At 40.3% G+C, this 24,476-nt stretch overlaps 1 long non-coding RNA gene across 1 annotated transcript; it reads left to right on the plus strand.

The window, feature by feature from the left end:
- Positions 1-4,760: 4,760 nt before the first annotated feature.
- LOC144296085 (uncharacterized) lies at positions 4,761-24,049 on the plus strand. The gene is made up of 3 exons (XR_013363210.1): positions 4,761-6,569; positions 17,358-17,555; positions 23,924-24,049. It is a non-coding gene; the product is annotated as an uncharacterized LOC144296085 (long non-coding RNA).
- Positions 24,050-24,476: the final 427 nt, after the last annotated feature.

The following is a 24,476-nucleotide window of genomic DNA, read 5'->3' on the forward strand; positions in this document are numbered from 1 at the left end:
TCGCGGGGCCCCTCCCCCTTGGAGGCCTTTTGTTTCTTTATTTCTTTTTCCCGTCTTCCTACCTGATAGGAGCGCGAACTCTTCTCACTGTAGCATTCCAGGTGTTCTCTCTTTAAATCTCAGGCCGAAGTCATAGATTTTCAGGATAATTTGAAGGTTTTCTAGGTAATTTGGTGGAGACAGGTGATTTGGGGACCCTACTCTTCTGCCATCCTGCACCCCCCCCTCCATTTTTATTTTTAATCTTTTTCTGTAGGATTTAGTTTTTTCTCTTTTATAAAACATGTCAGAATTAAAAAAATTTTTGTGTGATAAGTTGTCTAAAATATAATTTTACCTATATATTTGGGCCTACATATAATGTTTTACTATATTATTTTAACTTGTCCAATATTCTCTGCTTACACAAGTTTTGCTCACCTTCCTTCACAAATGTCTTGCAATGTCTCTTATATTGTCTCTTATTTATTCAGATACTTCAAACTCCTTTCAATGTGGGTCTTTTTATGGCAATTTATCTGAGATTTTGTGTACCTAGAATATTGTTTATCATTCTCATATTTGAAAGACAGTTTGGCTGAATATAACATTCTAAATTTTATGCTCTTTTGCTTAATACTTTGAAATCATTACTCCATTGTCTTCTTGCATTCAGTATTTAAAAAAATATGATAAAAAATAAAAAATAAAAAATAAAAAAATATGATATCAATTAGATTCTTATTTCTTTGAATGTCCTGTTTTGTCTCTTTTTAAGTCTTTATAATTTTCTCTCCTTTAAAAATATATATCCTTATATTTCTCTGTAGTGTATTTGAATGTCATTTTTCCTTATTTCCTCTCTTCAGCACTTTGTGATCTTTTATATCTGAGGTATGCATCCTTTTTCAGTTCCAGAAAATATATCCTCACTATTAAAATGTATTTTTTTCTATGTTCATCCCTCTTTTTGGGATTTCTTTCTAACATAAATATCAACACTTTAGCTTCTATCCTTCATTTCTCTTAGCTTTTCTTTTTTATACTTTCTATTAGTAATTCTTTATTTTGAGAGATTTCCTCCATCTGGTCTTCCAAATCTCAAATTCCTTTCTTAGCTGAATTTCTTTCACTATGCAGTCTTTGGGTTTATTTAACATTTACATATTTTATGCTGAATACTTCTGTTTTTCTATTTTTGCATTTTTAAATTTGTTTCATATGGCTAGTTTCCTTTATCTCTTTTAAGAAAAATTGTACAAAACTTGGAACTAAGGCATAGTTCAGTGTTACACTGGCATATAGTCTGGTCCCAATCAGGGACTATGTAAGTCCCTAGGAGACTGTGCTTTTTCACTTACTATTTATAACTGATTAAGGTTCACACTGTGTGTGCTACAGGTCAACTTGAGATGATTGGTAAATACAAGCTAGTTCTGTCTGATAGAAAAGGATAACCTGAAAGGTTATAGTTCTTTTACCTTTTTCTGTAAGCTCAATTTTACATCTGATTTAGCAATCATATCCAGCAATCTTTCTTCTACTAACTATATATAGCCAATCTCTGAAATTCTCATTTTAACCAATTTCATCATTCTGCTGGTTTTACTGAACTAAATAAATCTGAATGAAAATATGTGTTCACTATAATTTGTATGAGAGCTATATTATTAATTTTTTGAAAATTATTCTTTGCAACCTCTTCTTAATGTCTTTTAGACCAATCTTAATTGCTTGGTTCTTCTCTTCTAATTTTTCTACTTTTGGTGCACACAATAATCCAAGATACATTTTGTGTGATACTATGATTTATAATAAAAACATATATATTTGGTCTTTGTCCTTGTTGCTGTCACAGAGCTCCCTAATCTCTTGGAATTTTTGAAGGGTTAACAGTGATAAATGTGTTTTGTGTTACACAAATGAGATGACTTTGGGAAGACATCTAGGATAGGGACAGGTTGCCAGTGGAGCCAACTATGTTATTAGAGGTTTGAAACTTTCAATAGTACCTTCAAGCTTCTAGGAGGGGAATGGGGCTGGAGATTGAGTTCAATAACCAAGAGCTAATGATTTAATTATTTATTCTTATGTAATGAAGCTTCCACAAAAGTCCCAAAAGTCCCAAAAGGTCAGGGCTTGGAGAGCTTCTGGATTGGTGAACACGTGGAGTTTTGGGGAGAATGGTACATCTGGAGAGGGTTAGAAAGCAATGTGTCCCTTCCCACATGCCTTGCCCTGTACATCTCTTCCATCTGGCTGTTTTTGAGTTATATCCTTTTATAATAGACTGGTATTCTAATAGTAAAATGTTTCACTGAGTTCTGTCAGCTACTCTAAAAAAATTAATTCAACCTAAGGAGGTAATTGTGGGAACCACTGATTTGTAGCGATTGGGTTAGAAGTACAGGTGGCAAACTTGGACTTGTGATTGGCATCTGAAGTGGGGCAGCAGTCTTGTAGGACTGAACCCTTCCTCTGTGGAATCTGATGTTATCTCTAAGGAGATATGTCAGAATTGAGCTGAATTATAGTGTACCCTGCTGGTATTCTCAATCAGAGAATTGTGTGTCATTCTCTGGTGTTCAGAGAATATATACACATACATCAGAACTGGTGCTAGAACCTTTACCTGTGAAATGGTGCTGTCCGTCAAATATCTTCTTGTTTTGGCATGTGTGTCTTTTCCTCTAGAGATATTGATTATTTTGTCAGGCAATGAGTATGGGAGGAGGCTTAATCAGAGTACCAGTGATTTTTGTGTTTGTGTGTGGAGGCATGCATGGATCTAGCCTTCCTAAAGGTTTACTATATTGGAAGGAACAAGAATCAGTACCAGATCTTCAAAGTGCTTTCTTGCTGTCCCACTGTCTTCATAGGCAGATATTCCTAAGAAATCTAAGAAATCACTGGTCCCTGGGTCCTGGGACTTGGTCTATTTGTCATGGTTCTATGTTGCCTCTGTTGATCCTTTTACCTTTGATACCCTTGTGAGACCTCTACTGTGCCCAGTTGTTCCCATTGTTGGGGCAGCTGTCCCCGTAACTCTGGCTGTAGGGGTGAGGGTACTGCTCTCCACTTGTCTACTTTGCCCCCAGTCTCTGGCCTTAATTCTCCGTGTCACAGCTCTAGCATGTTGAAAAGTCACCCTTCTAAGATAAAATAAAATAAAATAAAATAAAATAAAATAAAATAAAATAATAAAATAAAATAAAATAAAATAAAATAAAATAATAAAATAAAAAGATACTGGAACCAGTGAATGTGACCTTATTTAGAAAAAAGGTCTTTGCAAATATAATTAGGATCTTAAGATGAGATCATCCTACATTACCCAGGTGGGCTATATATCCAATGACAAGTATTCCTATAAGCAATAGAGGAGAAGATCCAGACACAGAGGAGGACTGTAAAGGTGCAGACAGAGAGTAGAGGGATGCAGACACAATCCAAGGAACACCTGGAGCCAAGTTGGAAGGTGTAAGGAAGGATTCTCTCTGAACCTTTGGAAGAAGCACTGTCCTGCAAATACCTTGCTTTCAGAGTTCTGGTCTCCTGAACTGTGAAAGAATAAATTCCTGTGATTTTATGCCACCATGTCTGTGGCAATTTGTTTTAATAGCCCTAAGAAACTATTTCAGATATCCAAAACTAGGCTGTAAACTTTAAGTGTCTTTACTACAAGTTGGGGATAATAGAAGGAAGAAAAACTCAGAGAATAATTACAAGTATGCACAGGCCCAAAGGCCACCTCTCTTCCCTATGATGGAACCTCCCCCAGCGGGCTCCTCACCAGAACACTTCCTGCATCCTTGAGGCCAGGAACAACCTTTCGAAGTTGTCAAGATGTTGGGCCTGGCCCAATTCTGCCCCCAGCCTAGAGAGAAGAGGAAGTTCTCTTCCTCGTAGCTGTCAAAGGCTGGCAGCTTAAATCTTTCCTGGCTGCAGAATGAACTTTTCTCTCTTTTCATGAGAAGCTACTTCCACCTGTAGGCTCTGAACTCCAATGTCATTGATCATCAAATTCTCCAAAAGTACATTTCCCAAAGCCTGGATTTTTTAAGGCTTGTCCAGGTGGGGCTGCTGCAAGTCCAGAACATTTCTTTTTTTTTATGTGTTTTGAAATTTGAATACAAACAAATAAAAAAACCTCAGAATCTGTGTCACACAGGGCCATCTAGTTACATTAAGTTTATTTAAAAATGTCTAAGCTTGAGGGGTTGCCTGGGTGGCTCAATTGGTTAAGCATCTGACTTTGGCTCAGGTCGTGATCTCAGGGACTTGGATGGAGCCCCACCTTGCACTGGGCTCTGTGCTCAGTGGGGAGCCTTCTTGTCCTTCTCCCTCTCCCTCTGCCCTTCCCTTGTGAGAGAGCACTTGTGTATTCTCTCTCTCTCCGATGAATAAATAAATAAATAAATAAATAAATAAATAAATAAATAAAATCTTTAATGTTTAAGCTTGGGTTGTTTGGAAGGATAAAAGCTCTTCATGAAATTAGTTTTAGTAATGATACAACTATGTGAAATCAGTGCATATGGACGGACATGGGAGGGAATCCAGAAACTGCTATTAATTTCCTTAGGGTGGTGAGATTATATTAAGGTTACAGATAGGTATATGGGGGGAGATTTTCGCTCTCTAAAATATGTCTTTTAACATTTCTTTCGGAGTGCATAATGCTATTTTTACAGCAAATAAGGATAGTCATAAAATTTTGATGTTCTAAGAAATATATTCCTTTGTTTATCTCCTCATCATTTTGGGGGGAAAATGGTACCAATTGCTAGGGACAAATTTCTCTGCTGAGAGAAACTCTTATAGTGTGTGTGCATTTCAAATAGTTGCAGATCTATTTGGGAGGAAACATACTTCCCTTCTTATTAATATGGAGGAGACATTTACTTCCGTCTTGTTAAGGAATATCGGTCTTGAAGTCTCACTCAGATTCCCAGATTGGGTGAGGAGAGAGAGAGTGTGTGCCAGACAGAGAAAGGGAAGAGGATGGAGCCTTCCAAAGAGAGTGGAGGAGCCAGGAGCAGCATCAAGGCTATCCCCTTAATTAGCTGCAACCCCAGCTGGGCCAAGGCAGGGGATAGCTGCTAGCAGGAAACTGCAAAGACTAGTTAGTAGCTTCTGGACGAATCTGAAACAGTCTGCCCAGACGGCTGTCTCCATCTGGGATGCACTTTTCCAACTCCACCTGTTGGCATCCAAGGAGTTCTGTAAGGCTTGCCCCAAATGACAGCTTTTCTATAAAATCTTTATTGATCATTCTTCCTCCACCAGGCTTTTAGTTTCTAAGTTTCTTAAATTATTTACTCTAGTCTACCTTCTGCTTGTCTTATCTCTTGCTTTAGCCTTGCTCCTTTCCAAATCTCCAAGTTACCTCCATATATTGTAAGAGTCTTTTTTTAAAAAAAGATTTTACTTATTTATTCATGAGAGACACAGAGAGAAAGGTAGAGACATAGGCAGAGGGAGAAGCAGGCTCCCTGTGGGGAGCCCCATTCAGGACTCGATCCCAGGACCCCAGGATCACTACCTGAGCTGAAGGCAGACACTCAACCACTGAGCCACCCTGGTTCCCCTACAGTATAAAATTCTAAAGGGCAGCAAGTGTGTATGTTTTTAGGATTTACCTTGTGTCTTCCATATTGTCAAGAAAAATATGCTTCTGTCAACACATTTGAAGCTCAGCGGTAAAACGAAGGTAAGACTGTGATAGTAACAGAAATCAATGAAAAGAACATCAGATTACAATTCTTTATTCATTCTTTAAGGACTAGCCTTAGTATATAGATTTAAAAAGTAGTTGCAATTTAAAAAAAACTATATTTTTATTTTTAAAAACCCCCAGAAGGTTGAAAAATAATACTATTCCATATTACCCATGCTTATGATCCAAACTTGGCTGTTTGTACTTCTTTTCTATAATCCAGTCACCACCATGGGTGGATTGTATTGTAACGACGGGCAAAAAACAGTTATGGAATGATTGCCCCAGATTTTAACACTCTCACATTGTGTTGGACATCGATACTGCGTAAAGTTCCTTTAAAATTGAAGGGCTCATGGTTATTATTTAGATAATAGTAATAACTAACAGTTAGTGTTGCTCACTCAGTGCCAGACACCATTTTAAATGCTTTGTGTGTTTCTACAGGCCCAACTTTAATAACCATATGAGGGAACTCAGCTATAAGAAAATTAATTCACAGAAGCTTTTGAAGCCCAGAACCAAACCCGTGAAGGTTCTTCCAGAATCCATACTCTTCAACATGATGCCCTACTGCCTTTCATGCCTTGTCTCTTTTAAAATATATTTTGAGGAATATGGCTTTTAATTATAAAAGGTAATGACAAAAATGTGGAAGTAGTGGGCTATATTAAACCTGGAAACATGTTTTGTTTTCTCAAGGGTGTTTTCTGAGACTCCAAGGGTCTTTTCTGTATGATGAAGCACAGTGGTGAGAAGTGTGAGAAGAGGGTATTCTGGAGCCAGTTCCATTCTGTTCCAGCTGTGTAACCTTAAGGAAGGCCCTTAATCTCTCGGAGCTTTATTTTCTCTACCTGTAAACAAGATGGTTGTAAGTATTAAATAATTTAATACATGTACGATGTCCAGCCGAGTGCTGAGCATGGGAGTACTATAGACGTGTTTGTTGGTGTTTATTGAGTTCATTGAACTCCACTGTGTCCCTCCCAGGCATTGTGCTGGGCTGTGGAGATAGAGAGAAGAGCAAGCCAGTATCAACTCATTCTGAGAGAATGTAATAGAAAGCAGCTTCAAAGAATTGAAGAAAGTGTACCTAACTTGGTCTGAGTGAAAAGAAAAGTGCTTGGCCATTCCTATTCTTGGGCAGTTTTTATCTATAGGGTATAACTATATATCTCATATCTGGTTTTCTCCATTCCTAAGGCACAGGGCCTGAGATTTCAAAATTAGAGATTTACTTGCTTGGCATAAGCATTGCCCTTCTGTCATGGGCTTCTGTGAGCCTGCAAATTAGTGTGGGGTTTGCATCAGTTTCCTAATGACATCTTGTGGCATCTTGCCTGACAAAAATGGGGGACTCACACCCAGAGATCTAAGGTAATAGGTATGAATGGGGATTGGAAATGTCTCAGCTGGTTCTGAGGCTGGTGCACATAGGCACATCACCCTGAGAGGCACTCTCCTGAGGGCCCCAGGACACATTTGTGGTCCCTTTCACCTGAAGGGCAAAAGGACAGAACAGAAGCACGGTTATGAGAGAAAGAAGGGGTGATGGGGAAACCTTTGCTCTTTGTGTCACCTACCCTCAGTCACCAGGCACTCTTTTCTTCAGGCAGCTTCCCTATTCCCATTGGGACAAAGCTCACTTTGAGGATCCAGGACCAGGGCACCTGGGTCCCCATCTGCCTGCCACCCTGTTTGTTCCCTCTTGTTTCCCCTGACATCCACCACCTCATGCCAGTCCCCAGCCATGTGGCTAATGAGAGGCCTATTCAGACCTCATTAGCAGATCAACTTGGTTTCTTCCGCTTTCTGAAGCTAATTATGTCTCTTTCATTAGTTCAATTTCAGCAATTAATGTACCTCCGTATACATAAATGGTTGTTTGTTTTTCATCTAAGTGACATGTTTGCTGCTGTCCTTTCCTCTCTTGGCACACATTCGTCTCTTTGCGCTGTCCTCCTTTCCTTGTAAACAGTGCCCCGGTCCGGGTTCTAGCTTTAAGAGACAGAAATCAACATAGCAAACTTGAAAGCTGAAAAGGGGTTTATGGGAGCACAAGTGGGAAGCTCACGGAATAAAAGGCAGTACCAAACCCCTGATCCCCTGAACTTTGAGGAACCAGGGAGATCCTGGGGCCTGAAATCCACTCAAACAAGACTGTTCTAACCTCCCATTTAAAAGACTTGCCAGGCAGAGCAGTTCTAGAGTTGGTTAATTCGGTGGCTCAGTGAGGTCACCAAAGACTCATGCTGCCATCTCAATATTTTGTTCGACTGATTTATTTCGCTTAGCATAGTATTCTCTAGCTCCATCCATATAATTTCACTATATATGGAATTTAAGAAGCAAAACAAATGAGCAAAGGGGGAAGAGAGAGAGAGAGAGAGAGGGAAACTAAGAAACAGATTCTAACTCTAGAGAACAAACTGATGGCCACCAGAGGGGAGGTGGGCAGGGGGATGGGTGAACTAGGTGATGGGGACTAATGATGACACTTGTGATGAGCACTGGGTATTGTATGGAAGTGTCAAATCACTATATTGTCTGCCTGAAACTAACATTACACTGTATCTTAACTAGCTGCAATTAAATAAAAACTTAAAAAATATATATTTCATTTGGCTACTCTGCTAAGCTGTCCTCCCCCTCCCCAACTTGGTTCTAAGATGGCTAAAGCAGGCCTATGGGTGATGTGCACACAGCCAGCCCCTGAGGCTGCAAAAGAAGTATTTTTCTCTGCTCTCTCTCTCTCTCTCTCTCCCTTGCCCTCTCTTCTTCTTTTAAATAATCACCTGGGATCTTGCTCCTCCTCCCAGGTGATTATTTAAAAGAAGAGAGGGCAAGGGAGAGAGAGAGAGAGAGAGAGCAGAGAAAAATACTTCTTTTGCAGCCTCAGGGGCTGGCTTCAACGTGGATGGAACTGGAGGGTATTATGCTGAGTGAAATAAGTCAATCGGAGAAGGACAAACATTATATGTTCTCATTCATTTGGGGAATATAAATAATAGTGAAAGGGAATAGAAGGGAAGGGAGAAGAAATGGGTAGGAAATATCAGAAAGGGAGACAAAACAAGAAGACTCCTAACTCTGGGAAACAAACTAGGGGTGGTGGAAGGGGAGGAGGGTGGAGGGTGGGGGTGAATGGGTGACGGGCACTGAGGGGGGCACTTGACAGGATGAGCACTGGGTGTTATTCTGTATGTTGGCAAATTGAACACCAATAAAAAATAAATTTATTATTAAAAAAATAATAATAAATAAATAAATAAATAATCACCTGGGAGACTCTTCCCAAGAGACCCTGAGCAGACATTGTGCCATGTTGTGTTGGTCAGGATTGCACTGTGTGTCTATTGTCTAACCAATCATTGCCTGGGATAGACTGAGGGAAATTGGGTTTCATCCTGGGAGGCCAGTGAAGAGCCTGGACCCCTCTTTGGCACAGAGCCACGTTATAGAGGAGTAAATTCCAGGGCTTTAGGCAGAGAAAGGGTGCAAAGACTTCTGGGAGGCACCTAGTAGGTGTTTGCTACAAGAGTCTCTGGAGAGTCTCATGAAGTAAGGGAAGGACCTTCCCCAAATGGGGAAACATAAAGAGCAGACATCCATCATCAGCTACTGAAAACTTAGATCCTAAAGTTCTGCTAACTTTATGCTCAAAAATCAATCGCACATATATAGGAAGGGAGTTACCTGTGGGACAGGTCCTTCTAGGGAAAGATCAAGGGTTTTTTGCTTAATTATATGCTATGGATGAAGTGTGTTCCTCCCCTCTCAACCTGCCAATTGAAGCCCTCATCTCTCATGTGACTGTATTGAAAATAGGACCTTTAAGATGATTAAGGTTAAATGAGATCACAAGCATGAAGCCCTGATCTGATAGCTCTTAATAAAAAAGGAAGAGATCCCAGAGGTCTCTCCCTCCAGCATATGAGGATATAGCAAGAAGGTGGCTGTCTGTAAGCCAGGGAGAGAGCTCTCACAGGAGCTGAACCCTGTTGGCATCTTGACTGTAGACTTCTCAGCTTCCTGAGCTATGAGAAATAAACTGTCTATTGTTTAAGCCTCCAGTCCACGTGTTGTGTTACGGTAGCCCACACCGACTAATACATTACAAAATACATAAGACAATAATACAACCAATAGTGTGATGTTATAAAGGAAAAACAAATGCAGACCGTGGCCCCAATATAGGTGAGATCCATCAGCTCCCTGGAGGGGCCAGGCCATCTTCTTTCCATACCTATCAGCCCATACTGGGAGTGTGAAGAGTCATGACGGGTACCATGTTTTCTTTTTTTTTTTTTTTTTTTTTAATTTTTTTATTTATTTATGATAGTCACAGAGAGAGAGAGAGAGGCAGAGGGAGAAGCAGGCTCCATGCACCGGGAGCCCGATGTGGGATTCGATCCCGGGTCTCCAGGATCACACCCTGGGCCAAAGGCAGGCGCCAAACCGCTGCGCCACCCAGGGATCCCGGGTACCATGTTTTCAAAAGGACACTGACAACTGGAGCAGAGAGGTGAGCAACTTGACTAGAGGAGGGAGAAGTTGAAGGAACAGACTGGAAGCTTAAGACTGGCCCTGGTGGCTGGAAGCAGTGGTGTTTTCAGGTATTGAAAAGCTGACCTATGAGAGAGGTTGGACTTGTTCTGCTCAGATCTAGAAGACTGAGCAAAAAGTTTAACAGGAGGGATTCTAAATTCAGTACAAAAATGGTCATTGACTTTACACGGCCATTCACATGTCATATAGCCTTCTCTGTAACCCCTATCATGGTAAACAAAGGCCGACATCATCACCCTCATTTCAGGCAAAGAAACTAAAGATCTGAGAAAATCTGTCACTTACCACAGGTTACCCAATGTAACATTCGGCCAGGCTACCTGTGTTAGGCCCACGGGAAGTATGACCTTAGAGGACAAAGGTTAGTGGGGTGAAGTAAAGCCCCACTACTATAGTTGACCTGGAGGCTGCAACAGCACTGCCTCCTCTTCATCCTCCACCATTCATTCCAAACTGCCCTCAGCTTCAGCAATACCTCAGGAGAGTTGGGGCTTACCTGTTACCACACCTTCATTCCTGAGCTGTCAGAACCCTTAGTAATTTCTTTACTAGATACTTTAAAAAATTAATTAATGAATTAAGAATATTTAACATGAGATCTACCATCTTAGCAGATTTTTCAGTGTACTTTTACATGCATTATTATTATAGGTATAATAGACCTATAGGCCTGTAGTACTTATTCATCTTGAATAACTGATATTTTATACACATTTATTGGTAGCTCTCATTTCCTCCTTCTCCCAGCCCCTGGAAATGACCATTCTATTATTTTTTTTTAATCATGAGAGACACAGAGAGGCAGAGACATAGGCAGAAGGAAAAACAGGCTCCCTGCAAGGAGCCCAATGTGGGACTCAATCCCAGGACCCCGGGATCACACTCTGAGCTGAAGGCAGGTGCTCAACCACTGAGCCACCCATGAGCCCCTGAGCATTCTATTATTTGCTTCTATGAGTTTGATTAATTTAGGTACTTCATGTAAATGGAATAATAAAGTATTTATCCTTCTGTGACTGGCTCAGTTTACTTAGGTGATAGATGTCCTCAGGGTTTATTCATGTTGTCGTATATTGCAAGATTTACTTCTTTTAAAAGACTGAATGATACGCTATTGTATATATATATCACATTTTCTTTATTCATCTTTTGATGGACATTTAGGTTGTTTTCACATCTTGGCTATTGTCAATAACACTGCAGTGAATGTGGGTGTGTTAATGGCTCTTTGAGATTTTGATATCAATTCTTTTGGGTAAATACCCAGAAGTGGGATTGATGAATTATATTGTAGTTCTATTTTAAACTTTTTGAGACACTTCCATACTGTTTTCCATAGTGGCTGCACCATTTTGCATTCCTACTAACAGCATATAGGGTTCTAATTTCTCTACATCCTTGCCAACACTTGTTTTTCTCCCTCCCTTCCCACCTTCCTTCTTCTTCCTTTCCTTCCTTCCTTCCTTCCTTCCTTCCTTCCTTCCTTCCTTCCTTCCTCTCATTCTATCTCTTTTTTCTTTCTTTTTTTTTTTTTGATAATACACATCCTAATGGGTGTAAAGGGAAATGTCATTGTAGTTTTAATTATATGCCCTGATGATTAGTAAAATTGAGTATCTTTTATACATGTTTTGGCCTTTTGCATGGCTTTTTTTTTTGAAAAATGTCTATTCAGATCCTTTACCCAATTTTTTATTAAAATTTTTCTTCTTTCTTCTTTCTTTCTTTCTTTCTTTCTTTCTTTCTTTCTTTCTTTCTTTCTTTCTCTTTCTTTCTTTCTTTCTTCTGAGTTTTAGGACTTCCTTATATATTTTGGAAATTAATCCCTTATCAAATATATGGTTTGCAAATACTTTCTCCCATTCTGTAAGTTGTTTTTCACTTTATTGATTTCTTCCTTTGCTGTGCAGAGGCTTTCTAGTTTGATGTAGTCCCACTTGTCTAGTTTTGCTTTTGTTGTCTATGCTTTTGATGTCATATCCATTAAATCATTGCCAAGACCAATGTCATGATGCTTTTTCAATACAGTTTCTTCTAGGAGTTTTACAGTTTCATATCAAATTTAAGCGTTAAGTGCATTGTGAGTTCAATTTTGTGAATGGAGTAAAGTAAGGGTCCAATTTCATTCTTTTGCATGTGGACATTCATTTTTTTGTAATATCATTTGTTGAAGACACAACAATATTCCCTATTGTATATTCTTGGCACCTTTGCTGCAGATCAGTTGGCAATATATGTGTGGATTTATTCCTGGGCCCTCTATTCTGCTTTATTGGTCAATATGTCTTTCTTTTATGCTAGTGTCATACTGTTTCAATTACAGTAGCTTTGTAATATATTTTGAAATTAGGAAGTGTGATGCATCCAGCTTTGTTCTTGTTTTTTCATGCAGTATTACTTTTTATTTACTATCGTGGCCCGTGGTGAAGCATCTTCAGAGCTTTTCACTTGGTCTTCCCCATTTTGATAATGATCCAGTATGGAGGATGTTTCAAAATGCCAATTGAATTAATTCCAAGTACATACTTGTGTACTACATGGACTCAGGGGATTCTCCTGGAGTCAGACCAGCTGGAACCTCATTTATTATCTGACACTGCTAAGCCCTCACTTTAACAGGAATGGATTAATGCTTTGAGTCTTTCAATATCAATGTTAACTCAGACCCAGTGTCTAGTAATTCTCAAAATATCTTGACTTTCCCCTTTTGAGCATCCTTAGGTCCCTTTGGGAAGGGACTAGGGAACTCTTGCAGCATGTACTTGTCAGAGTACTATAGGGTCCTTCCTCAGTCAGTGGGTTTTGGATCTTGATATTGGTTCAGATTTGGGAACTGAGTAAGCAATCTGACTTTATATTAGAATGATCACTCTTTTTTTTTGAGATTTTATTTATTTATTCATGAGACACACAGAGAGAAAGGCAGAGACACAGGCAGAGGGAGAAGCAGGCTCCATGCAGGAAGCCCGATGTGGGACTCGATCCCAGGACTCCAGGATCATGCCCTGAGCCAAAGGCAGACGCTCAACCACTGAGCCACCCAGGCATCCCTAGAATGATCACTCTTAGTGTCCACCTTCACTGTTGCCATTTTTGTGGTTTTCAGTGATGAGCAGCATCCTCACCAATTGCCTCTTTTGCTTATATGGACACTGAACTCTATTTAACCACATCCCCAGTTTCCTGTGGGTCAAATTCCCTTGACTTCTTTTAGGCCCTTCTGTGAACTACAATCCTCTGGTGGCTCTTCTGGCTTAAATAATGCATCCATTCCAGCAGGCATACTTTCCTCAGCCTCTTTACTTCTTCGTCTAGCTTCTGCTAGGACAACTCAGGCATTTTCATTTTCCCAGCGTTGTCTCTCTTTTTTCTAGGATTCTAAGAGCTCCTCCTTATCCATGCATCCACGGGTCCTTGGTAGGTGTTAAATCCTATCTCCTTGGAGCTGAAGTCAATGAATCCTTCCCTATATAACCTTAGAGTTCTGGCCCTCTGGATAAAATAAAGCATCTTTAGAATCCAATCCTGGTGTTTCTCCTCTGGTTCTTGCTGGTACTTTCCAGCTAATTTTTGAAACACCTATGGTGCATAGTTGTTTTCCTTCCTTAGTAGGTTCAGCCAGATTATTATGCTGAGATTAATCCTAGTTATCAGTCTAGAAGCTGGGAGAGGATGTGAGGGGTAGCTCCTGAGGGAAGCACCTGCTGCCTCATGGGAAGTAGTTGCCTATAACATCTTCCATCACAGTGAAAGTGCTGCCTCTTTGTAGAGAAGAGCAGACCCCTCTGCAAGCTCTGAGGGCTTAGCAGAGTTCCCAGAGCTGATATCCTCAGGGGTATCTATCCAGATGTTTCAGAGCCCCAGGTTTTCCCCTCCAGTGCCCTGATCTTAATGTAGCAGACTTGTCTTGTCTGAGGATTCAAATGGTGCTGGGGCCTGCTGCTCAGCTATGTTGCTCTTCATGACAGAATGTAAGGGTGTTTGGGTGAACTTGCACACGTAGCCATTAAACACTTGTTTCTCATTATCCTTATTATCCTTTTGCAGAGCATGAACACAACATATCAGTAAACCAGCCAACTCCATTTTCTTTGTAGTCACTGTTTCCCCATATTTTTAAATGCCTTGCTAGGTGTTAAATCCTATCTCCTGGGAGCTGAAGTCAATGAATTCTTCCCTATATAATCTTACAGTTCTGGCCCTCTGGATAAAATAAAGCATCTTTAAAATCCAATCCTTTGCATCAATTGTGCAATGATTGTATCATTTTTTCCATCTGCAAGAGTATCCCCTTGCATTAAGATATTTTCCCAGCTCAGCACCAGCACCCCTTTTTGCTGCAGCTTATCCTTGCATCACTTACTACTCAGGAGAGAGGCATGAGCCAGTTCAAAGTCCCTACCTTATTGCCTGTTTTCTCAAACTTCACTCTCCTACTACTTGTGTTAGTTTGGATCCACCTAAACGCAGATGCCATGAAAGATTAGCTGTATAAGATATTTATTGAGGGGGAAATACCTGCCAGAGATGAAGGAAAGAAAGAAAGAAAGAAAGAAAGAAAGAAAGAAAGAAAGAAAGAAAGAAAGAAAGAAAGAAAGAAAGGAAGGAAGGAAGGAAGGAAGGAAGGAAGGAAGGAAGAAAAAGAAAGAAAGAAAGAAAGAAAGAAAGAAAGAAAGAAAGAAAGAAAGAAAGAAAGAAAGAAAGAAAGAAAGAAAGAAAGAAAGAAAGAAAGAAAGAAAGAAAGAAAGAAAGAAAGAAAAACTGGAGGAGGCAAGAAGCCATCAGACTATGATGCAAGTCTATATTGATTCCTGTTGCTGCTGTAACAGATTACCACAAAGATTGTGGCTTAAAACAACGCTAATGATTATTTTACAGTTCTGGGTACCAGACGTCTCACTGGCTAAAATCAAAATGTTGGCAGGGCTGTGTTCCTTCTGGAGGCCCCAGAGGGGCATCCGTCCTTTGCCTTCTTTGGCTTTTTTGGAGGTACCTGCATTCCTTGGTTCATGGCCCTCTTCGATCCTCAAAGCCACAGTCACATCACTCTGGCTTTTGTTCCCATTGTCACATTCCCTTCTCTGATCCTCTTGCCTCTCCCTTATAAGGATAATTACATGAGACCATTGGAATAACCCAGGATAATCTCTCATCTCAAAATCCTTAACCACACATGCAATGTTCCTTTTACCATATAAGATAAATATTCACAGGTTCTGGGAGTTAGGACATAGACATCTAAGAGGTCACTATTCAGCCCACAACAAGGTCTTCCCCTTGCTGAGAGGAAGAGAGGGAAAGAAGGAGAACTGGGTAGTAAGAGTATCGGACTGTAGCACACTTAAAAGAAAATATTGGTGGAGCTCAAGGGGTCTTGAATTAAACTTGCCCATCAGAAGAGTCCTGTGTCTCCCAGGAATGGGCCTGCCCTGTGGTCTCTGCCTTTCTCAGTTACTGTCTGGGTGGTGGACACCGGGATGGACACTGGGGTCATCCATCTCTACACTGCAGGAGACGAAGGTCACATATTCATGGCTTCCATGGTTATAGTCTCTGGAATCAGACTGCCTGGCTTTGCATTCTCACTCCAATGATTAGTTAACAAGAACTTGTGTAAATCACTTTCCCTTCTGTGCCTCAGTTTCTTAATTCATAAAATATGAATAATAATAGCACCAAATTGATTAATAGAGAGTAATAAGGTTTCTGTGAGTAATAAATTAGAGCAGTGCTTTTAATAGTGGCTCCTAACTTAGCCACTGCTGTGCACCTCTGACTATTTTCTATGCCATTTTTGCACCATCACCTTATGATGTGGAAAAGGCTTCATGGTGGGGTGGTTAGTTCCCTGTGTCTGTTGCTTTCTTAGTAAAGGCTTGAGGACCATCTGACAGAACTACTGTAAGAGAGAGTCCTACATTGGGTGGGGACAGGACAAAATAACCGTATAGCTTGTCTTATGCTCAGTTTCTAGGATTTCATGGTCTCTGCCTAGAGAGAAGGTTGGGTGGTACAAGTAGGTGAGCTGCTTTAAGAGTCCAAACCCTTGCTCTTGGTATGCCATTTTGGATTTGTCATTCAACCTCTCTGAGCATCAGTTGTAGTTGAGAATCATATCTTACCTGTTTACATTCCTTGTTGGAAGTGGTGATAAGCAAGGAGATGATACACACCTTTCCAGTTACTAGATTTCTAGTAAATGTAAGTCTTTTAAAAGAAAACTTTAATACTCCCTCCTCTCTACATTGCTGACTTAAAGTATTCTTAGTATATTTTTACTTACATATTCACAAACAAAGAACCAGGTGTAAACTCCTGGTGCTTATACTTTCTATTTTTTCAAAAATATTTACTTTAGAGAGACAGTGAGTGTGTGAGAGAGGAGGGGGAGGGGAAGAGGGAGAGGAAGAATCCTGAAGCAGACTCTCCACCGAGAGTGGAGCTCAGAGCCCCACCCCACGTGGGGCTCAATTCCAGGACCCTCAGATCATGACCTGGGCTGAAACTAAGAGTTAGATTCTTAACTCACTGAGCCACCCAGGTGCCCCTGCTTATACTTTTTATATCACTATAAAAGCAAATCAAATTTGTAAATTAAATACAAACAAAACTACAAAACCAATAATGTTCAAGTAAACAAAATTAACTGAATGGGATGGATTTTTTAAAAATAAAAATTAACTGAAACTTGCAATGGTACTGGCTGCTTTAATGTCAGTTCTTTAGAGTGACAGTATTTGGCCCCTGGTAACTAAATATAATTTATTTACTCTTTTCTCATTAATTGAAAACAATTAGCACAGTATCTTTTATTTATTATCAACACAAATTTAAGGTTGGCCATCAAAAAATGTGCCAGATTCATGCAGAAGTTGTTATCCAGGTATATATAATATACTTTAATTATTTGTTCTGGACTATAAAGACAGAAACTCAAATATTCAAGATGAATTATTTGGAGAAAGCCTGGGATCTCTGGAAATGTTATACATAATCAAGCACTCAGATAATAAATGTGAATGGACTCTCCAAAAGTTAAAAGGAGTTCATAGTTGCTACCCCTTTCTTGTCTTGTCTCCCTTCCGGCCAGTGACTCCACCCTGCAGGATCCACACTGGGAGGCTGATGTTTCTGTTTCATCTTGCGTTTCCTTGGATCCCTGTTCAGACCCCCCACTACCAGCAGCACCACTCAAGGCCTCCAGAGTTCATCAGGGATGAGGCCACATACGGGAAGCCACTGAGACAACCTTTCCGTAGGGGAGCAAGAGCAGAGCAGGAAATGGATGGTATGTGCTAAGTAAAACAGTTTTCTGGACACAGCCCCATATGGAAGGCAGCACAATGGTTCCTCCTCTCTGCCAGTTACTGGCCCTGGGTCCCGGAGAGTTCTGATTTACAGAACTAGAATAAATAAATACAGGGTCCCCTGGGGTCTTTTAAACTTTTGCTACACAGTCAACAACACTAATAATGACTTTTATATTTCTGGACAGACAAAAAGAACTGTGAAGACTGCCCTTGCTATTTCTCCCTCTTCTTTCCCTGTACTTGCCATTTCTCCTCTGCTTTTTTTCTTCTTTTCCTGTGAGTTTCCTCTTTGTCAAGGACATAGTTCTGCTAGGTGTTTGCCCCTGATTTTTTTTTACCTCTGATTCTTTCCCCGGATATCACCTTTGAGGTTCATGGTCTGACTACTGAAGGGAAAAAGCAATGATAAAATAATATTAGTATCAATATCATTTTAATGTTTCTATAATATTTTAAACAGTCAAATATATTATCTTTTTGATCCTCATAACAACCTGCAATAGTTCTTATATTTTTGTTTCACAAAAAGCAAACCGAGGCTCAAATAAGGAAAGAAGCTCTTTCTCTTCTCCTTTCCCATTTCTTGTAACCCCTTCCTTTCTTGAATAACTCAGTCCTCAATCCAGAGGCAGAGCTGAGAAAGGCATAGACACTGCCAGGCTCTGTGGGGAGCTGCAGCGAGTGTCCTTGGGGTGGGTGGGATGGCTGGCAGACACTGAGCAGAGTTGCTACAATCTATTCACTAAATAGATCTGGAATTCAATAGTGTGTGTCCTGGGGTGCCTAGGTGGCTCAGTGGTTGACATCTGCCTTCAGCTCAGGTCATGATCTCAGGGTCCTAGGATCCAGTCCCACACTGGGGTCCCTGTTCCACGGAGAGCCTGCTTTTCCCTCTGCTTCTCTCTCTGTCATGCCCCCTGCTTGTGCATTCTCTCTCTCTCTCTCTCTCTCTCTCTGTGAAATAAATAAATAAATAAAATCATAAAAAAATAGGAAAAAATTAGGACAATGATTCCATAAGCAAAGAATCTAAAAAAAGAAATAAGAAGTTTAAAAAAAGAAAAAAATGGAAATTCTGGAGTTGAAAAGTATTACAGGAGATCCCTGGGTGGCTCCCCCGTTTAGCGCCTGCTTTTGGCCCAGGGCATGATCTTGGAGTCCTGGGATCAGATCCCACATCAGGCTCCCTGCGCGGAGCTTGCTTCTCCTTCTGACTGTGTTTCTGCCTCTCTCTCTCTCTCTCTCTCTGTGTCTCTCGTGAATAAATAAATAAAATCTTAAAAAAAAAAGACAACAATTGAAATGTGAATTGTCTCAAGAGCAAATGGGAGATGGCAGGAGAGATAAACAGTGGGCTTAAGGATAGGTCAGGAGAAATGAAAACAATGCACAGAGGCCTAAAGACCCGTTAAACATGTAATGGGAGTCCCAGAAGGAGAGGAGAGGAAGATAAGAGAATAAAATAATGTCTGAATAATGGACAAAACTCCCCACATTTGGTAAAAGACACTTAATATCCTGGTTAAAAAAATTCATTGAACCCCAAATAGGATAAGCTCAAAGAGATAAACAACTAAACACAACTAAACAACAGTCAAACTGTTGAAAATCAAAGCCAAAGAGAAAAATCTTGAAAACCAGAGGTGAAAAATAACTCCTTACATACAGGGGGCCAACAATATGATTAACCTCTGACTTCCAACAGAAGCACTATGGCAGGGGGCAGTGAAATTACCTATACTGAGTGGTGGTGAAAATATTTTGAATCAAGAGTTCTATACCCTTGCTTTGCTTTGTTTCAAAGTATGCTTCAAAACTGAACATAAAATAAAAACATTCCCAGAATACAAGGACTGAGAGTCAGGACACTGCATCATGGAGAAATACTGAAAGGAGTCCTTCAGGCTACAAGAAAATGGTGCAATCATAGCTAAAATCCACAGGAAGAAATGAAGAGCCCCAGAAATGATAAATAATATGTAGATGCAAATAAAGAAACGTTCTTTATGTTTCTTCTGTTAATTAACTTAAAAGACAAAAGATTTCATAAAGTAATACTTATAATACTTTATTTGGGTTTATAATAAACAGATAAATGTAACATATCTATAACATGTAACAAAGTAACATATATGTATGAAAATAATAACACAGAAGGGAAGGAGGAAGTGGAATTATATTGAATCAAAGTTGCCATATTTTACCAGAATGATGTCAGTGGTAAGCTGGAGTATATTAAAATACATGTTATAATTCATACAGTTGACTGAGAAATCACTGAGAAAATATGTGAACAATATATTATTAAAAACCATCATTGGGGATGTCTGGGTGGCTCAGCGGTTTAGTGCCTGCCTTCAGCCCAGGGCATGATCCTGGAGTCCCTGGATCGAGTCCCACGTTGGGCTCTCTACATGGAGGCTGCTTCTCCCTCTGCCTGTGTCTCTGCCTCTGTCTCTCTCTCCCTCTCTCTCATGAAAAAATAAAATCTTAACAACAACAAAAAACCCCATCATTGGTGTTAAATAAAGGAAAAGAACAAGTAAGCAAAAAAATTGTTTAAAACAAAAGAAGGATATAAAGAGAGAATAGATGGGGAAAAAGACATAGAATATATAGAAAACAAAGCAAAGACATAGAATGTAAAGAAAACAAAGCAAGATGTAAATCCAAATGTAATAATTATGTGAGAATTGGATGGAGTATACAGTCCAATCAAAAGGCAAAGATTGTCAGACTGGATAAAAAAAAGAACAAGATTCAACTATCTGCTATCTACAAGAGACACATTTAGATTCAAAAATACTGCTAGTTTGAAATTAATAGAATGGAAAAAAGATATAACGTGCAAATAGTAGCCATAGGAGAGCTGGAATGGCTTTATTATTATCAGGCAAAAGAGTTTTTAAATACTATTAGAGAACAAGAGGGTCATTTCATAATAATAAAAGGGCTAAAGTATCAGGAAGCATAATAGTTAAAATACATAGGTATCTAACAAAAAAGCCCAAAATATATTAATATAAAGCCAACAGAATTGATAGAAGCAGACAATTCAAAATGTACAGTTGGAAATTTTAATACCACACTTACAATATTTAAAAATCAGTTAGAAAATCAGCCAGGACATAGAATACTTGAACAACCTTATCAACCAATGTGACCTAATTGATATTTACAGAAAATGCCCCCGCCCCCCCAAAAAGAAGAATTTGCATTCTTTTCAAGAGCACATGGAACATTTTCCAGGAAAGACCATATGCTAGGTCTTAAAATAAGTCTTAATCAATATAAAATATTGAAACTATTCAAATGATGTTCTCTGTCCACAACAAAATTAAATTAAAAATAAAAAATCAAAAGAAATTTGATGCAACAACAAATATTTTGAAATTAAACAAAATAAGTTTTTAATAACAAGTGGATCAAGAAGGAATCCACAAGGGACATTAGAAAAATTTGAACTGACAGAAAAGAGAATATGACACATCGACATTTATGGGATGCAGCTGAAACAGTGCTTAGAGGAAAATGTATAGGTTTATTTGCCTATATTAGGAAAGATGAAAGATCTCAACTCAATTATCTCGGTGTCCTTACAAACAGAAAAACAAGGACAAATCAGACATCTCACTTCTTTTGAACTTTTAGAGAAGTTGGCAACACCGTCCATATTTGTGCACAGAAGCCCATCTGCAGTTGCCAGTAGCTGCATGATTCCTCAGCCTGTGGCAGCTCTCTTCCCCCTTATGCTGTTAATGGTGTTCTACTAGGCACTAGAATTCAAGATCCCTGCCCTGTATGTCCTTCCACGAGCTGCCACCAGAATGCGTGTGACCCCTGTGCCTTGTCTTTTCCAAGTATGACCAATTAAAAAAAAAAAAAAAACAAAAAAAAAACAATGCAACCTTGCTTTTTACCTATATTGTACCTATAAAAATAAGCTATGTTACTTACATATGGATTTGTTGTGGTTAGGATTCCTCTGTATAACAGAAACAAACACAAATGCTTCACAATGAGTATAATTTTACAAGAAAGGAAATTCTTAGGAACAAAGTTTCCATACTACTTGTTGATCGCTTTCCCTCAATGAATCGCTGAGGTTTTCTGAGAGCTAATGTCTCACTAGGATGTCATCAGGAATAAGCCACTACAGGAGAGGAGGGTCAAGGATGGACATCGGGATGGATGAGAGAGTGGCTGACAAATTACATAAATTAGAAAGGCCAGAATCAAATCTAGAAAAGAGTGGGAAAAAAGGTGGTAAGTAACTGACTCTATACCCAGCCTACACAGGGTTCTGAAAAGAGGTCTTGGAGACATGAAGTTGCCTAGTGGGTTTGGGGAATTGAACGTCCTTCAGCAAGTGATGCAGCAAGAGAGAAGGGGGAGGACAGCCCAGATTATGAAAAGTCCAGTATGCCAGGAAAGGGCCTTGGCATTTATCTTGGAGATGAGGAAAATCAATGAAGGGCTTTGGCATGGAGAAAGCTATGATTAGCTATACAGATCAATCACTTTTGGGGGGGTGTGGCAGATGGATTGGAGGAGTGGAAAGACAGTATGGCCGGTTAGGAGACTATAGACACATGTAGGTGAGAGATTTGCTTGAACTAAGGAAGTGACATCGGGTATGGATTGGGGAGGGGGCTGATGAATGAGAAAAGTCAACAGGGCTTGAAGACTGTTGGGCATCAAGTGGTTGGAAGGGTTGTGAGTGATGCACAGCCTGGGGTAATCCATCAAGCATGGGGAGCACAGGAGGGAGAGAAAGTTGAATTCGGTGTTGAGGGAGATAATGGATGGTTTTCTGAGATATACCACGTCTGAGATATCTATGGGGAATTCATATGAAGACATGGGTATGTGGGTTTAATAATTTTTATCCATGGTGGGTTTTATATCTCAGGAGAATGGTCTTAGATGGAAATAGGATTTGGAATAGGTGTTAGTTAGAACCATGGGAAGAAATGGTATCTGGTAAGAAAAGGCCATAAAATAAGAGAAGTGGGCAAGTGCAGCACTCAAGAAAATATGCAGAATTAGGGTGTGTGTGCAGAAGGAGGGTCCAGCCATTGTGAACAATCAGAGAAGTCGAAGATCCAGGAGGGGCCTGCGCCATGTAAACCAAAGGAGGTAACTTTAAAGAAGGTGAGAGTGGCCAACCTTTTAAAGCCAGCTGAGTATTAGGATAAATAATGGGGAAGGCTCCTTGGAGTTGGCAATAGGGCTGTTGATGATGGATAGGGTCAGAGTGGTTTCCATAGAATGGTAGTGATTGAGGCCAAAGTGATGGCTCTAGAAGTGCTTGGGAAATGAAGAATGGAGACAGCTAGTGCCAATTATTTTTCGAGATGCTTGTCTGCCACGGAAAGGAGACAGTGGAAGCCAGGGCTAAGGAACAAAACCAAGGGATGTTTATTTGTTTTAGGATAAGGCCGACTTGAACATGCTGATAAGCTGAAGGGCAAGAGAGCTGGTGAGAGTATCTGACAATACAGAAGAGCAAAAATTAATAAAGAAAAGGTCCAATTTGGTGCCATTTGGGAGCACATGGGCCCACGGATGCAGCTGGGGAAGGCAGGACTTGGGACAATGACTTCTATAGGACTCTCCGGGACAGCAGCTCAGGAGCAGGGTGGAGGGAGTCCATATCCAGATAAAGTGGCAAAGGTGAGCACGCATGCCACAGATCCACAGGTTTGCTGGGGAGGACTGATGATGGCTGATGCATATCAACCTCCCCTGGTCTAGCCCCCAGGTTTACTCACCCTATGTGCTGCTCTCTCTTTAACCATATAATTAAATAAAGAGGTTAGAGGACATAGGCCCTTAGAAACTATGTGATGAGTTTTCAGGTGAGGAAAAGCTTGTGTAAGCAGCAGTTAGCCCATGGCCACTTGGCTCGGAAGGGAAGGTTGGGGCTGGGAGCCAGGCCCTTCAGTTTGACCAGCTCAGAGACACACTGCTTACCCATCACTGGCTGGTCCCACACACGCAGTAATTCTGTTTCCCTGATTAATGGTTGTAGCATTTTTGTCATTGAACCCTATCTGTGTACCATGGGACACAGGCCACTTCTGTTCTGCTCTTTCCAATTTTGTCACAAGACTTTCTGTCACACAGCTGGTTGGGCAGACAGCTCAGCAAGGGCTTCCTACCAAAACCCACATCATTCCCCCATGCTGCTGTCCTTACTCCCATTTATGCACAGAGGAAATCTGCTGACGATAATAAAAACCATTCATTTAGCACTTAGTAAGTGCAGGGACTGTGCTAAAGCACTTTATTTAATTCTATGAGTAGGTACAATTATTATACTCTTTTTTTTTTTTTTCTGCAGATGAGCAAACTGAGGCATTAAGAGAGACATGGAGCAACTTGGCCAAGATCGCCATGCAAAAGGGGAGAGCTTGGGTAGGAACAAGGCTGCCTGGATCTGCAGCCTACACACAGTGTCTGGGATTAGAGGTAACTGGCTTCTCCCGATGCCCCTCCTCAGGGTCCCAGCCCAGCCTCTGCCCACTCCCAGGGCCCTATCCTTGGGACCCTTGGGAACGCACCACCACTACGTCCTCCTCCATTTCTTGCTCTCTCTGAACACTCTTCCAGCTGAAAAACCATCCTGGTAATTCAAGCCTGACGTCTAGTGAATTATGTTTCTCCAAATTGCTACATTAATAAGGGCCGTGTGTTCCTAGAGGATCATTAATTACAGACACATTTTTATTTCCCACTGAAATATGGCCTGTGTTTCTGCTCCATGCAGCTCCTGCACAGTCTTGCTAACGTGCCTGTGTTGCTTTGGACATCTGTCTCTGGCTTTCCAGCAAATAGCCCTTGCAGTTCCCTGCTCTCCACATCTTTCTTCCTCCTGGCATATGTGTCTTTCTCCA

This window comes from Canis aureus, chromosome 24 (assembly GCF_053574225.1).
Source record: "Canis aureus isolate CA01 chromosome 24, VMU_Caureus_v.1.0, whole genome shotgun sequence".
In the NCBI taxonomy this organism is placed as follows: domain Eukaryota; kingdom Metazoa; phylum Chordata; class Mammalia; order Carnivora; family Canidae; genus Canis; species Canis aureus.